The sequence below is a fragment of the Thamnophis sirtalis genome, unplaced genomic scaffold, assembly GCF_051295495.1.
Source record: "Thamnophis sirtalis isolate CommonGarterSnake01/CBP01778 unplaced genomic scaffold, rThaSir2_p1.2 scaffold_8, whole genome shotgun sequence".
Lineage (NCBI taxonomy): Eukaryota > Metazoa > Chordata > Lepidosauria > Squamata > Natricidae > Thamnophis > Thamnophis sirtalis.
This window is the reverse complement of record NW_028261388.1, coordinates 72,062,769-72,076,056: the sequence shown is the minus strand read 5'-3', so window position 1 is coordinate 72,076,056 and position 13,288 is coordinate 72,062,769. Positions and strand designations below refer to the sequence as shown.

At 43.4% G+C, this 13,288-nt stretch overlaps 1 long non-coding RNA gene across 1 annotated transcript in view; it reads left to right on the top strand.

Moving 5' to 3' along the window:
- LOC148044487 (uncharacterized) overlaps window positions 1-13,288 on the top strand; it is a 106,276-nt gene that overhangs the window by 83,240 nt on the left and 9,748 nt on the right. Inside the window, exon 2 of the long non-coding RNA XR_015697589.1 lies at window positions 12,286-12,394. This is a non-coding gene — a long non-coding RNA (uncharacterized LOC148044487). The remainder of the gene's footprint in view (window positions 1-12,285; window positions 12,395-13,288) is intronic.

Here is a 13,288-nt window from a genome sequence, read left to right as displayed (position 1 = left end):
TCTGCTTAGCTTTCAGCCACCGAGATGTTGGTGTCTTGCTATTAAAGTACATTCCAGTTAAGCTTGTCTCGGCATTCATTACTGGATGGAGGAGGGGGTCAGAAAAGGAACCTAACAATATTATCTACGACACCAACATTCACTTCCTGAAAAGTTGAAAGCAAGTCAACGATTAAAAAAAAATCAATTGCCAGACCATTGCTTTGCAACATCTCACCCCTCCCTCTTATTTCTTTCACTGAAATAATCTAATTTTTTTTAAAATTAAAAACATTTCCCTGTCCCTTTCTTAAGGAGCATTGGTATCAAATTTCACTTCCATGGAAATTGTTGTTCAATAACCCAAATTGTTCACTATACTTCATTGTTCCTATGACATACAGGGCAATGATCTTTGGAAATTAAATCATGAAGCTATCTCATTTTCTCAGTAGGTCTGTTTCTATTTGAAATCAACAGGAATATTTATCATAATTTCTGATCGATGGATCTAATATAGCCTCCCTTAAAGCTCCTGCCATCCACATGAACCTTAATTAGTAAGGGGTTTGGTTTGTCTGTATTTTGTCTGTATTTATTGGACATTTATAGGCCGCCCTTTTCCCTGAGGGGACTCAGGGCGGCTTACAATCAAAAAGGAAAGGGAGTGTAGGACAATACAAAAGAAATGTGAACAAAAATAAATTAAACAGTAAAACTCAACATTCACTCAGCATTCGGGAGGGGCGGAAGTAGACTTATCCCCAGGCCTGACGGGCTAGCCAGTTCTTGAGGGCTGTGCGGAAGGCCTGGACGGTGGTGAGGGTACGAATCTCCATGGGGAGATTGTTCCATAGTGTCGGAGCCGCAACAGAGAAGGCTCTCCTCCGAGTAGTCGCCAGTCGGCACTGACTGGCAGATGGAATACGGAGGAGGCCAACTCTATGCGATCTGATGGGACGCAGGGAGGTAATTGGCAGAAGGCGGTCTCTCAAATAGCCAGATCCACTACCATGGAGCGCTTTATAGGTGGTGAGTAGGACCTTGAAGTGCACCCGGAGATCGACAGGTAGCCAGTGCAGCTCACGGAGGATCGGTGTTATGTGGGCGAACCGTGGTGCGCCTACGATCACTCGCGCGGCCGCATTCTGGACTAGCTGAAGTCTCCGGATGCTCTTCAAGGGCAGCCCCATGTAGAGCACATTACAGTATTCCAGCCTAGAGATCACAAGGGCTCGAGTGACTGTTGTGAGGGCCTCCCGATTCAGGTAGGGCCGCAACTGGCGCACCAGGCGAACCTGGGCAAATGCCCCCCTGGTCACAGCTGAGAGATGGTGGTCAAAAGTCAGCTGTGGGTCCAGGAGGACTCCCAAGTTGCGGGCCCTTTCTGAGGGGTGTAAGTTTTGTCCCCCCAGCCTGAGTGATGGTATGTTGGTCAAATTTTTGGGAGGAAAACACAACAGCCACTCGGTCTTGTCTGGGTTGAGTATCAGCTTGTTTGCTCTCATCCAGTCTTTAACGGCTTCTAGACCCCGGTTCATCACGTCCACCGCTTCATTGAGTTGGCACGGGGCGGACAGATACAACTGTGTATCGTCCGCATATTGGTGGTATTTTATCCCGTGCCTTCGGTTTAAATAGGAGCTTAACGAAGCTACATCTCACCACATTCTGGATGATACTCTCCTCACACATATATTCCTGATAACCATGTACTTGTTTAAAGCCACCTAAAGTGGCATTTTCAACAATGCTTAGCTCTGCTACAGACAGTATGATGGTGTATCTTTTTCCAAGGTGATTTAAACCATCACACTCCAGTCAGTTCCTTTCCCAAGCAATTGATGCCCACAAATCAATAGGGCCAGTATCCAAAAACGGTGACTGATTCAATACTTCAAAACATTCAATCATTGACCTCAGCATGTCCCTCGATCTACAAAGGATCAGCTTTTGTGTGTGTGGAAAAAGCTCAGCTAAAATTTATTAAGAGATCCATGGATAAATCAGAGATGCAGAGGAACCTTCAACCTGTGTTAAGCAGCTCTTCAACACTATTCAGTCCCTGCATTTTTAAGAGTGATTGGGGGGGGAGTGAAATTTAGCCATGGAAGCTTTTCTTAGCATAGAGAGCAACTGGGGAGAATTGTAGAGTATTGTATGCAGTTTTCCAGTAAACATACTGAAACATAAAGTACATTATGGTTTGGGATTCCTTTATTGCCTGAATCCAGCTCTTGTGCAACATTAACTAATATATCTTCTTCAAAGAAGGAAAGCAGGCTATCCGTAAAGCAGGGATAACTTCACCTACATAATGTTGATGGGCTCAGCTTTTGTAATACCTGACAAAAGAAGACCATAGTAACAACCGAGGGCAGCCGCTTTTATCTATGCATGCCTCGTTTGCAAAAAGCAGATGTAATAAGTCTGAAGCAAGGCAATCAAAGGGGCAACTAACTGCACCTCCCTAGCTGAGACTTGGAGCACTAGTCAAGCTGCTTTTGCAGACCAGCTGAAAGTGATGGACACATCCTTATTTGTAAGTGTTTAATGTTTCTTAGGAGGCACTTCTCAAAGAAATTGGTATGTAATGGCAGCACTCACTGGAAAAACAGGCCGATTAGAAAATGCACTAACTTATCTGGTATTCATTTGAAAAGTAAATGGATGCAAGCAAAGGTGAAAGTTCACTACCAATTCAAATATTTTTGCTTTAACAGGCCCTAGCACTCCTGCTTTAATTCAAGCAGAAACACAAGTATGAATAATCAAAGTGGATGATGCTCATATATAAAAAAAAAAAGAGAACCCTTTGTGCTTTTGCACCATTTCCAATGGCCATTGAAGCTTAATGGCACAAAATTTACATTCCCCTCTTTAATTTGTATTCAGTTCCTTCCTTCCGAGTGATGTGATTGTGATTTTTCTCCTGCCCGTCGTATTATTTTGATGCAAATGTTATGTTATGTGTTGCTCCAGTCCAATTTCCTGCCTTGCTTCAACTGGCACCCCCCCCCCTCCTCATTTTTCTCTCTTGCACAGAGACAGGGAAATAGTGCAAAAATTGGGGTCAGGCAAATAAGTTCTTCAACTTCTGCTCTAATTAATGGGGGGGGGAACCAAAGCGGAGATCTTGAAACACCTTGAAAAGCAGGAAAAGAAATCATTATCTTCAAAATATTTTTTTTTTTAAAAAAAATTGCAGACTGGGGGTTCTGCCTCCCTCTTCTCTCTCCCCCCCCCCCACTTTGAACGGATTCCAAATTCTGCCGCGTGCCGCGCGCTCGGCGAGCCCTTCGGCTGCTCCTAATCACCCGGGGAAGGCAGCTTTATTGAGATGCAAGGGGGGGGGCTTCGCACCAAAGCCTGCGAGCGGAAGGCCCCGAGGGTACCCATCGCCAAATAATGTATGCGGTGGCTAATTTAGCATCCTGTGACTAATTTCCATTTCTTGTGCTCAGAGTTGGCTTGCTAATTACAGAGATGTTGTCTTAACTTTCGTTAATTACATTCGCCTGCTTTCCTAGCAGGCAACGGAGCAAATGAAGGGGGCCGCGCTCTCCAAAAGAAGCAGAAGGGCCCCGAGGAAGGAGGAGGAAGAGGAAGATGCGGCAACGGGGATGGCAGAGCGCCGGGGCTGCACGGCCGCAGCCTCCCCTGCTTTGATCCCGCTCCTCTCCGGCGAAGCCCGCCAGCGAGAAAAGACGCGTAATTAGCTTCCCGGCTTTCATTAAGCGCCGAGACGCTCTGCCATCCCTGTTGGCGGCCGGATGATTCGGCGCTAGACCGCAATGAGGGCGCTTCTCTCCCCGAGTCTTGTCGGCAGCTAATGCGAACATTTTCCGGAGCAGGCCCGCATGTATTCCGGCTTTATATCCCCTTTCGCGCCTTCTTTACGACGTCTTCACCGCGCCTTTAGGCTTAAAAACGCAAGTTGTCTTTTCTTTAGTTGCTTTCTCTCTCCCTGCAGAATCATTCAAAGCAGCGGTAAATAAAATGCCTTTTTATTTAATCCGGGCTCACCGAAAGTTCCCTGGTTAAGAGTTACCTGTACAGATGAAATCTCAAATCAAGAAGAAAGTTCAGAAAAGATGATGGCAGATCAACAGCGCAAAGGGAATTTTTTTTCCCAACCTAACCCGTGAAAACCTTCGTTTGCACTGGAGTAAGATCTTGCAATTATCACCAAACTCAAAGCAGCAAGCTTTGTGGAAGAGATGCACAAAAGTCTATTTGTAACCAACTGATACACTTTCTATAGCATGTAAAGAAGGATGTTGTATTTGTTTTAAATTAAAAATTAAAAAAATTTAATTAAAAAAAAGCAGCAAGCAACTATTCTTTTTTTTTAAAGTGTAGAGGGCAGCTAGTGTGCATTTCTTTCTGAAAATAGTTAGGCAATTACCTCCAGGCTTGAAATTCTCTTGACCTGACACATTAGCTCAGTGTTTCTCAACCTTGGCGACTTTAAGTCCTGTGGACTTCAATTCCCAGAATCCCCCAGCCAGCTATGCTGGCTGGGGGATTCTGGGAGTTGAAGTCCACAGGACTTAAAGTCACCAAGGTTGAGAAACACTGCTATTAGCTATATTGTGGCTAATCAGATTAGACGCAAAAGAGACCATTTCACTTTTGAGAGAGGCAGTTTATAGCAGGGCAACCTTCCCACTAAGTTACGGGAGTGCAATTCTGACTTCTGTATAGGAGAGCCTTTTCTTCCTAGGGTAGTTATTCTAAGCATAACTCAATTCTTGCAATGCTGGAGTGACAGCTGACCAGAATAATCTTTGCTGTCTGAGCTGTGGAATAAAATACATTTTATTCGCTGTTGAGAGGAGGAGAAACTTGAAAGTGCTGATTAACTGATGAACTCTTAACAGAAGACATCACCCCTCTCTCCCTTTAACATGCTGCACAGATAATACCTCTCAGGAATCGAAGATAAAGCCAGGTAAAATTACAGTAAAGTTTACCACAACAGCTATAAGGTCGTGACCCGTCAAAAGCGCGGAGGACAAAATCGCGCTCGACGAAAGCGCGCATGTGACGTCATCACAGCGCGACGAAAAAAATTAAAAATTGAAATAAAATTAAAATTAAAGCAAGCCGATTCACATAAAGGTAAGGGTTAGGGTTAGGTTAAAGGTTAGGGTTAGGTTTAGAGCATTAGCGTTAGGTTTAGCGTTAGGTTAAGGGTTAGCGTTAGGTTTAGCGTTACGTTAACGGTTAGGTTTAGGGTTAGATTTAGGGTTAGGTTAAGGGTTAGGGTTAGGTTTAGGGTTAGGTTTGGGGGGGTTAGGGTAAGGTTTTAGCTTTATTTTTACATTTTTCGATCACAGTGCGATGTTTTCGTCGCGCTGTGATGACGTCAAATGCGCGCTTTCGTCGAGCGCGATTTTGTCCTCCGCGATTTTGTGGTGGAACCCTATAAGGTTTATACAATACAGGTAATCCTCAGCTTATAACATTCATTTTAGTGACGTTTGACCTTACAACGGCACTGAAAAAAGTTAGTTATGACCACTTTCCCCATGTCTACTGCAGTATCCCCATGGCCACATGATCAAAATTTGGACACATGTATTTATGATGGTTCCTGTGTCCCAGGATCATGGGATCACTTTTGCAACCTTCTAAAAAGCAAAGTCAGTGGGGAATCCAGATTCATTTTACAGTTGTTACTAACTTAACAATCGCTATGATTCACTTAAAAGCTGTGGCAAACAAGTAAGTCATAAAATGGGGTAAAACTCACTTAACTGTCTTGCTTAGCAACAGACATTTTGGGCTCAATTTTGGTAGCAAGTTGAAGACTGCTTGTAAAGACAGCTTTTTTTTCCAAAATGCAAAATTATATAATTATTTAAATTATTGCCGCAAGAATCAATATTAACACGGGGGTTGCCAATGTACAAAGTAAATTATCTGTGAGAAAATGGGCTTAAAATAAAGCAATTTTACATCTGATCAGGCTGCCTCTGAGTTCCTCCTACACAATGATGGTTTCCCATTGTGGTTGAACATGGGTTTGAGCAGGCTATTTTCCTGCTATGTTCTACCTGTGTTAATGGCAGAAAATGCGAGATTTTGGAAGGGCAAGGCTGTCTAGTCCCAGCCTTTTTTATGCAAGCCCTTCCACTGTTCCATTTGGGTTTGTAAGCTGATCAAAGAAGGGTGTTGAATCTGCTCAGTAAAAGAAGGATTCCTTGTGCTGATATCACCAGCGGCAATTATGGAAGTGCTAGGAAACTGCCGTTTCAAAAGCAAAGAAAATACTATTCCTATCAGCACAGTTTGCTGCTGCTGCTTCTATTTTTTTAACAGATGCAAGGTTTTCATGGATCTTCAAGTGTGTCTTTGTGCTGAATGTGAAACAATAGAGATGTGCGTGTATCATATTCTTGTATATGACTAGCACATTGACTGGGCTTCTGACGATCTTAAGTGGGTCATTTTTATTAGCTTTGTGTAATCTGTGTCATGTAGAGCATCCTGTTTCTCAGGCTCCATTAAAAAAAGGACTAATGATGAATAGAGTACATTTTTACCAAATGTGACGGAAACAACTTGCCCAATTTTATTGAAGCATGGCTTCAGAAAAGTTTGTGCACGATTTGCTCCCCCCACCCCACCTCAAGTGCAAAGGGCAGCAACATGAGGAAGGCAGCGCTGAACAATACTCAAGCAAACGAACTTCTTGCATTCAAGCACCGTGTCGAGGTTTCCAGATCCATGCTTCCTTTCATACAAAAACAAGTTTAAGGGGAGGGCAGGGAAATAGAAAGGCCCTGTTGTTTTCAGATGTGGGATTGTACAGCTGTCCTTAATAGGCCTAGACAACATTGTCCCAACAAGTGCCTCTGTTGTAGGGGAATCATAGCTCTTCGCTATCCCAATCACTAAATCAACCATTCTTGTTCCAGCATTTCTATCTGTTCCTCTGCCATTGTGGCAAAGAAATGGTGCTTGATGTTGCTGTTCAAACATTCATCTTACATCATTTCAAAAAATCTGCCCACCTCTAGTCCTGCCGTCTACAATATCCCCTCATGAGAAAGTAGAACTTTTAAAAGCGTAGAAGGATCCTAATCTACAGTGGCAGCACATTTTCCTTACAATTTCAGTCTAGGCGCATATACTTAAAATAAAACCCCTGTTTATGGTACATCTTTGCACACTTTAATTCCAGTATGTGCAGTATCTGCCCTGGGATTTAACCTAAATAAATCTATCCCCAAGCCTAAAAATCTCTTTCCACAGCAAGCGGCAAGTGCTTTTCCTCCTCACAACTTCATCTTTTGGTGAATTGTGAGTCGCAGGACTTCTCTTTACATCCGCAAGGCTCAAAGAGTAATAATAATAATCTTCAAGACTAGGAAGGAGTGGGAGAGTTAAACCTCTTCCTCCCTGTGTGACGGCCCCACTTCTAGGCTTTCATGTTTCCTTCCTGTTTTGCCAAAGATGCATGTAGGGACAGCAGGTAGGCCACAAATCATGTCATGGACGTTGCCATTCATTCACCATTGCTGCAATCCATCTTGTGGCACAGCCATGGTTGAGCTTTAAAAATGGTAAACATGGATAGTACAGGTTCTTGACTTACAACAGTTCATTTAATGACTATTCGAAGTTACAATGGCTCTGAAAAAAGTGACACGGCCGCTTTTCACATTTACAACATTTACAGCGTCCCCATGTGATCAAAATTCAGGTGCTTGGCAACTGTTTCATACTTATGGCCATTGTAATGTCCTGGGAACATGTGATCCCTTTTTGCAATCCGTGGCCCGACAAAACCGCGCTCGTCAAAATAGCGGCGACAAAACCGCATCACTAAAACCGCGACATCATCACCGCGGCGACAACAGCACGGCGACAGAAGGGCGCTTTAAAACAGCGCGCCTTCAGAAAGCCGATTTAAATTAAGGTAAGGGTTAGGATTAGGTTTAGGGGTTTGGTTTAGAGTTAGGTTTAGGGTTAGGTTTAGGGTTAGGTTTAGGGTTAGGTTTAGGGTTAGGTTTAGGGTTAGGTTTAGGGTGCTGAGCGCTTCGGAAGGCGCGGATTTGGCCTCCGCGCTTATGTCATTGCAGTAGGGTCGCCTTTTTCCTTAGCGCTTCGGACGGCGCAGATAAGGGCTTCGCGGTTTTGTCGGTGAACCTTTGCAATCTTCCAACCAGCAAAGTCAATGGGGAAGCCAGGTTCACTTAACAACCATGTTACTAATTTAACAACTGCAGTGATTCACTTAATAACTGTGACAGTAAAATGGAGCAAAACTTACTTAACACATTTTTCACTTAGCAACATAAATTTTGGGCTCAATTGTGGTCAATGACTACCTGTACTTAGAAGGGAAACCATCAGCCAGTAGGTGGTTGTGTCTTTAAATATAAATGATCTTAGGGGGGAAAAAACCACGTTTAAGTAACTGTATTTAAATGAAAATTGTGATACAGTGATAGTAAAATACATAAACTCTAAAATGTACAACTCAACCTGAATGAAATATATGTAATGATTGTGGAAGAACAAATGAAATGTACCTGTAACTAATTGACACGCTTTCTACAAGATGTAATGAAAGATGATTATTTTTGTGTGTGTTTTTTTTGTTTAATAAAAACAACAATTACCTTTAAAGCCCTACATGGCTTGGGACCTGGATATCTGCGGGACCGCCTCCTGCCATATACCTCCCAACGACCCATAAGATCTCACAGGCTGGGCCTCCTTCGGGTACCGTCGACCGGGCAATGCCGGTTGGCGACTACTCGGGGGAGGTCTTTCTCTGTAGCTGCCCCGGCCCTGTGGAATGATCTACCCGCAGAGATCCGGACCCTTCCCATTCTCTCGGCCTTCCGGAAAGCCATTAAAACCTGGCTGTTCCGGCAGGCCTGGGGCTGTTGACCCCAAAATACGGTCCAGCCCCATTTAGAACGGAGTGCATGGTGTGTTTTTTAAATCTATCTTTTCTTTCCCTCTATTTTATTTATTTTTTATTTATTCTGTACTGTAAGCCGCCCGGAGTCCTACGGGATTGGGCGGCATATAAATGTTATTAAACTTGCAAACTTGCAAACTAAAAAAATTGAAAAGAAAAGAAAAGAAGGGAAACCACCAGAAATTAATGGTACCAAAAATCAGAAACTGCCAGGATTATATAGATCGGGCTGAGAAGTTAAAAGTCCTGAAAAAAATGCAGTGGCAAACCACTTCTTTCCCATGGCCAAGGAAACCATACACTATGGATGAATGCCCTAAAGGTGCTTTTTCAGGAGGTAACTTGGACTTTCTAGTTCTTCTTTAAAGATGTTTCGCTTCTCATCCAAGAGGCTTCTTCAACTCTGGATGAATGTCTTTATTTCTTAAAAGCAGGGTACTTTTCGTGATCCCACAAAATTGTTTTTCCTTATCCTCCCTACTTTGGGAACAAGTCTTTAGAATGCAAACCCAAGTGTGGCCAGTAGCTTCTAAAACAGTGTTTCTCAACCTTGGCTACTTGAAGATGTCTGGACTTCAACTCCCAGAATTCCCCAGCCAGCATTCACTGGCTGGGGAATTCTGGGAGTTGAAGTCCAGACATCTTCAAGTGGCCAAGGTTGAGAAACACTGTTCTAAAATGATGAGCTCTACCTTAGGGTTTAAAATGAGTTTCTCATTTCCAAGATCCGTGGCTTATGATTGTCTCAGCAGGTGGCAGCACCTCTCTGCGTTTGGAAGCTGAGCAGATTCAGGCTTGGATGTACTTGGATGGGGGACCTCCAAGGAATTTTAGGACTCTGAATTAGCTATAGGGCAAGAAGTTAAAAGAAAAAACGATGGGGAGGAAGCAGTGACAAGTTACTTTTCTACTGTTGCCAAGAAAACAACACAACCATGTCCATGATGTCACTGGGAGTGAAGCTCAATTGCAAGGATTCTGAAATCCCTTCTAAGCAGTGATGGGTTTCAAAAAATTTTGGAACCTCTTCTGTAGGTGTGGCCTGCTTTCCGGGTCCACTGGTGGAACCTCTTCGAACTGGTTCGGTAGATTTGACAAACCGGTTCTGCCAAATAGGTACGAACTGGTAGGAACCCACCTCTGCTTCTATGTTATCTAAAGTAGCCTTTCCCAGGGCAAGGTTTTGTAAGAATGTAAGAATGCTCCATCTTTCTTAAAACTCTTCCTATAGATCAGGGCTGCCAAACACTCGGCCCACGGGCCAAATGCGTCACACACTGGCCATGCCCATCGCTGTTTAAGCAAAGCGTGAAAAAGTCATGTGATGTCGCCACAGCGACCTGAGCTTGACACCCCCGCTATAGATTAACCCCTTTGCCTACATTTGGGATTAAAATTAAATTTGCACGTACAGGATCAGGTATCAGTCTGCATTCATATTTATTTCTGTATTTAAGTTATGACTTGTTGAGGCTTTGAGAACTATCCTGTAACTACATACATAGGGTCAGGGGTGGGTTTCAACCGGTTCGCGGCGGTCCCTGCGAACCGGTTGGTCGGCGAACCCGGAAGTAAGTAACTTCCGGGAACGGCGAAGGGTGCGCCCGCCCGCCCGCGGTCCTTACCCGTTTTTGACGAGTTCTGCACTTCCACGCATGCGCAGGACGCACACAGCGCCTGAGCGATCCTCCAGGAGCAGCTGGAGCGTCACGCAGACGCTAGTATGCATGCGTGCACCGCGCGCGTGCACGAGGATGCCGCCGGCCCCGATCCAACCGAACCGGTTGGAACGGGGCGAGAAACCCACCCCTGCATAGGGTCCACTGGGTTGTAGTAGGAAGATTTATTTTGAGTCACTATAAAACAAGTGGGCAATCTTTTGACAAGGCACTTGACTTTGAATGGAGGAGGGATAAGTATGTAATAATGCAGAGTGAGGGGTTTGTATCATATATCTGTATCATACCAAAGGATCTTGACAAACTTGAACATTGGGGTCTGTCTAACAAAATGAAATTCAATGGTGAAAAGAGGAAGGTTCTACATTTAGGCAAGAAAAACGAAATGCACAGGTACAGTATAGGTGGTACCTTGCTCAATAGTAGTAACTGTGAGAGGGATCTTGGAGTCCTAGTGGACAAACATTTAAATATGAGCCAGCAGTGTGCAGCAGCTGCCAAAAAAGCCCACACAGTTCTAGGCTGCATAAACAGAGGAATAGAATCAAGATCACGTGAAGTGTTAATACCACTTTATAATGCCTTGGTAAGGCCACACTTGGAATACTGCATTCAGTTTTGGTCGCCACGATGTAAACAAAATGTGGAGACTCTAGAAAGAGTGCAGAGAAGAGCAACAAAGATGATTAGAGGACTGGAGACTAAAACATGAAGAACGGTTGCAGGAACTGGGTATGTCTAGTTTAATGAAAAGAAGGACTAGGGGAGACCTGATAGCAGTGTTCCAATATCTCAGGGGTTGCCACAAAGAAGAGGGAGTCAAGCTATTCTCCAAGGCACCTGAGGGTAGAACAAGAAGCAATGGGTGGAAATTAATCAAGGAGAGAAGCAACTTAGAACTGAGGAGAAATTTCCTGAAAGTTAGAACAATTAGTCAGTGGAACAACTTGCCTCCAGAAATTGTGAATGCCCCAACACTGGAAGTCTTTAAGAAGATGTTGGATAGCCATTTGTCTGAAATGGTATAGGGTTTCCTGCATAGGCAGGGGATTTGGACTAGAAGACCTCCAAGGTCCCTTCCAACTCTGCTGTTGTGTTCTGTTCTGTTCTATTCTAAGTAGGTTGGGGCAAGAATGCTTGATAGACAAGTTATGAGCTTTTTGTTACATTTAAAAACTATTCATATTGTGAATTTTTCATGTGTTTTCTCTTTCAAAATGTTAAACTGACTGTTTTTACCAATTATGGTTAAATGGGCTCCATGTGGCAATGTTCAACTCAGGTTTCTGGAGTTTCTCCCATGAGGCCATTTCCATTTTCATTTTACAGAAGTGACTTTGCTAAAAAGAATACAAGAACTGAAGCATAAAAGTTTACAGTATGTGAATCAATGCGGTTAGAATCTTTCTGGCCCATCACCTGGGCTTGCATGGTTCAGCATGCACAGTATACCTATACTTCAGGGGTCTTGAGCTGGGATTTGCAATATTTTATTTTTTCAAGAAGTGTATTCTTTTCACACCCAAGATAACCCATACCGATTTGTTCCTAAGGCATTCTGATGTAAGCTAGATTTATTAGTGTCAAACTAACATGTCCTTTCAGTGGAAATTTTAGGGCTGATTCATTACAAGACTCATTTAACCCTTATTCTATTTGTTTGTTTGTCTGTTTGTTTTGCAGAGGATGAAGAACAAAACTGATAAAAAGCTATCATGTTCCCCACTCAGCTCATTTGAAAGACAACTGGGAGAAAATAGCGATAAGGCCAGAAAGCATCTCATGGAGTTTGGTAAGAATAAGGCATGCTTCTTTGTAAAGTTGTTTTAGGCCCCTATCCATGTCTGCTTCCAAAACTGGCCCTCATTGAAGGACATCACTTTCCTTTATTAAGAAATCTCTAATACTGGCAACTTCTCAAGGCTCCCATTTTACAGTAAAAACAGTCCCCACTTTTCCCTTTATCCAATTGTGTGTGTCTGCCTGGCCCCCCTCATTAGCAATCTATTTGTCCCCTCTTGAAAGTCTGTTGTGAAAAACAAGCCAGGCTCTCAATGGGGACCATTGAGCAAACATGAGGCTCTCAATGAGGCTTTGTTGGGGAAAAAGTATGAATAGCATCCTTTGGATCTGGGCAAATTGGCCCACACGCCCCTTATGAGGAACAAGGATTGTTCCTGCTTACTAATAAATCTGCTTTAGCAATGCCCCTCTTTAAGCATAGGAACACATCGTGGCAAAGAGACTGTCTTTGGGGCCTAACATATTACTGAATGGCTGTCTTGAAGTCCCAAGGACTACTTGGCATAGAAAACACTTTCAATATGAATATTGATTCTCTGCAGGAAAAACCTATTAATAGTGTATATAGTGTAAGGACTGTTTCACACAAGCCAAGTGTGACTTCCCATTGTGTGCTCATGGGTTAAAGTATGTATTTGTTAATTAAATGCACGGGTTATATATGATGCTATATAAGGAGGCCCAAAGTTTGGTTCCACCACAAAACCGCGGAGGACAAAATCGCGCTCGACGAAAGCGCGCATTTGACGTCATCACAGCGCTACGAAAACATCGCGCTGTGATCGAAAAATGTAAAAATAAAGCGAAAACCTTACCCTAACCCCCCCAAACCTAACCCTAAACCTAACCCTAAACCTAACCCTTAACCTAACCCTAAATGTAA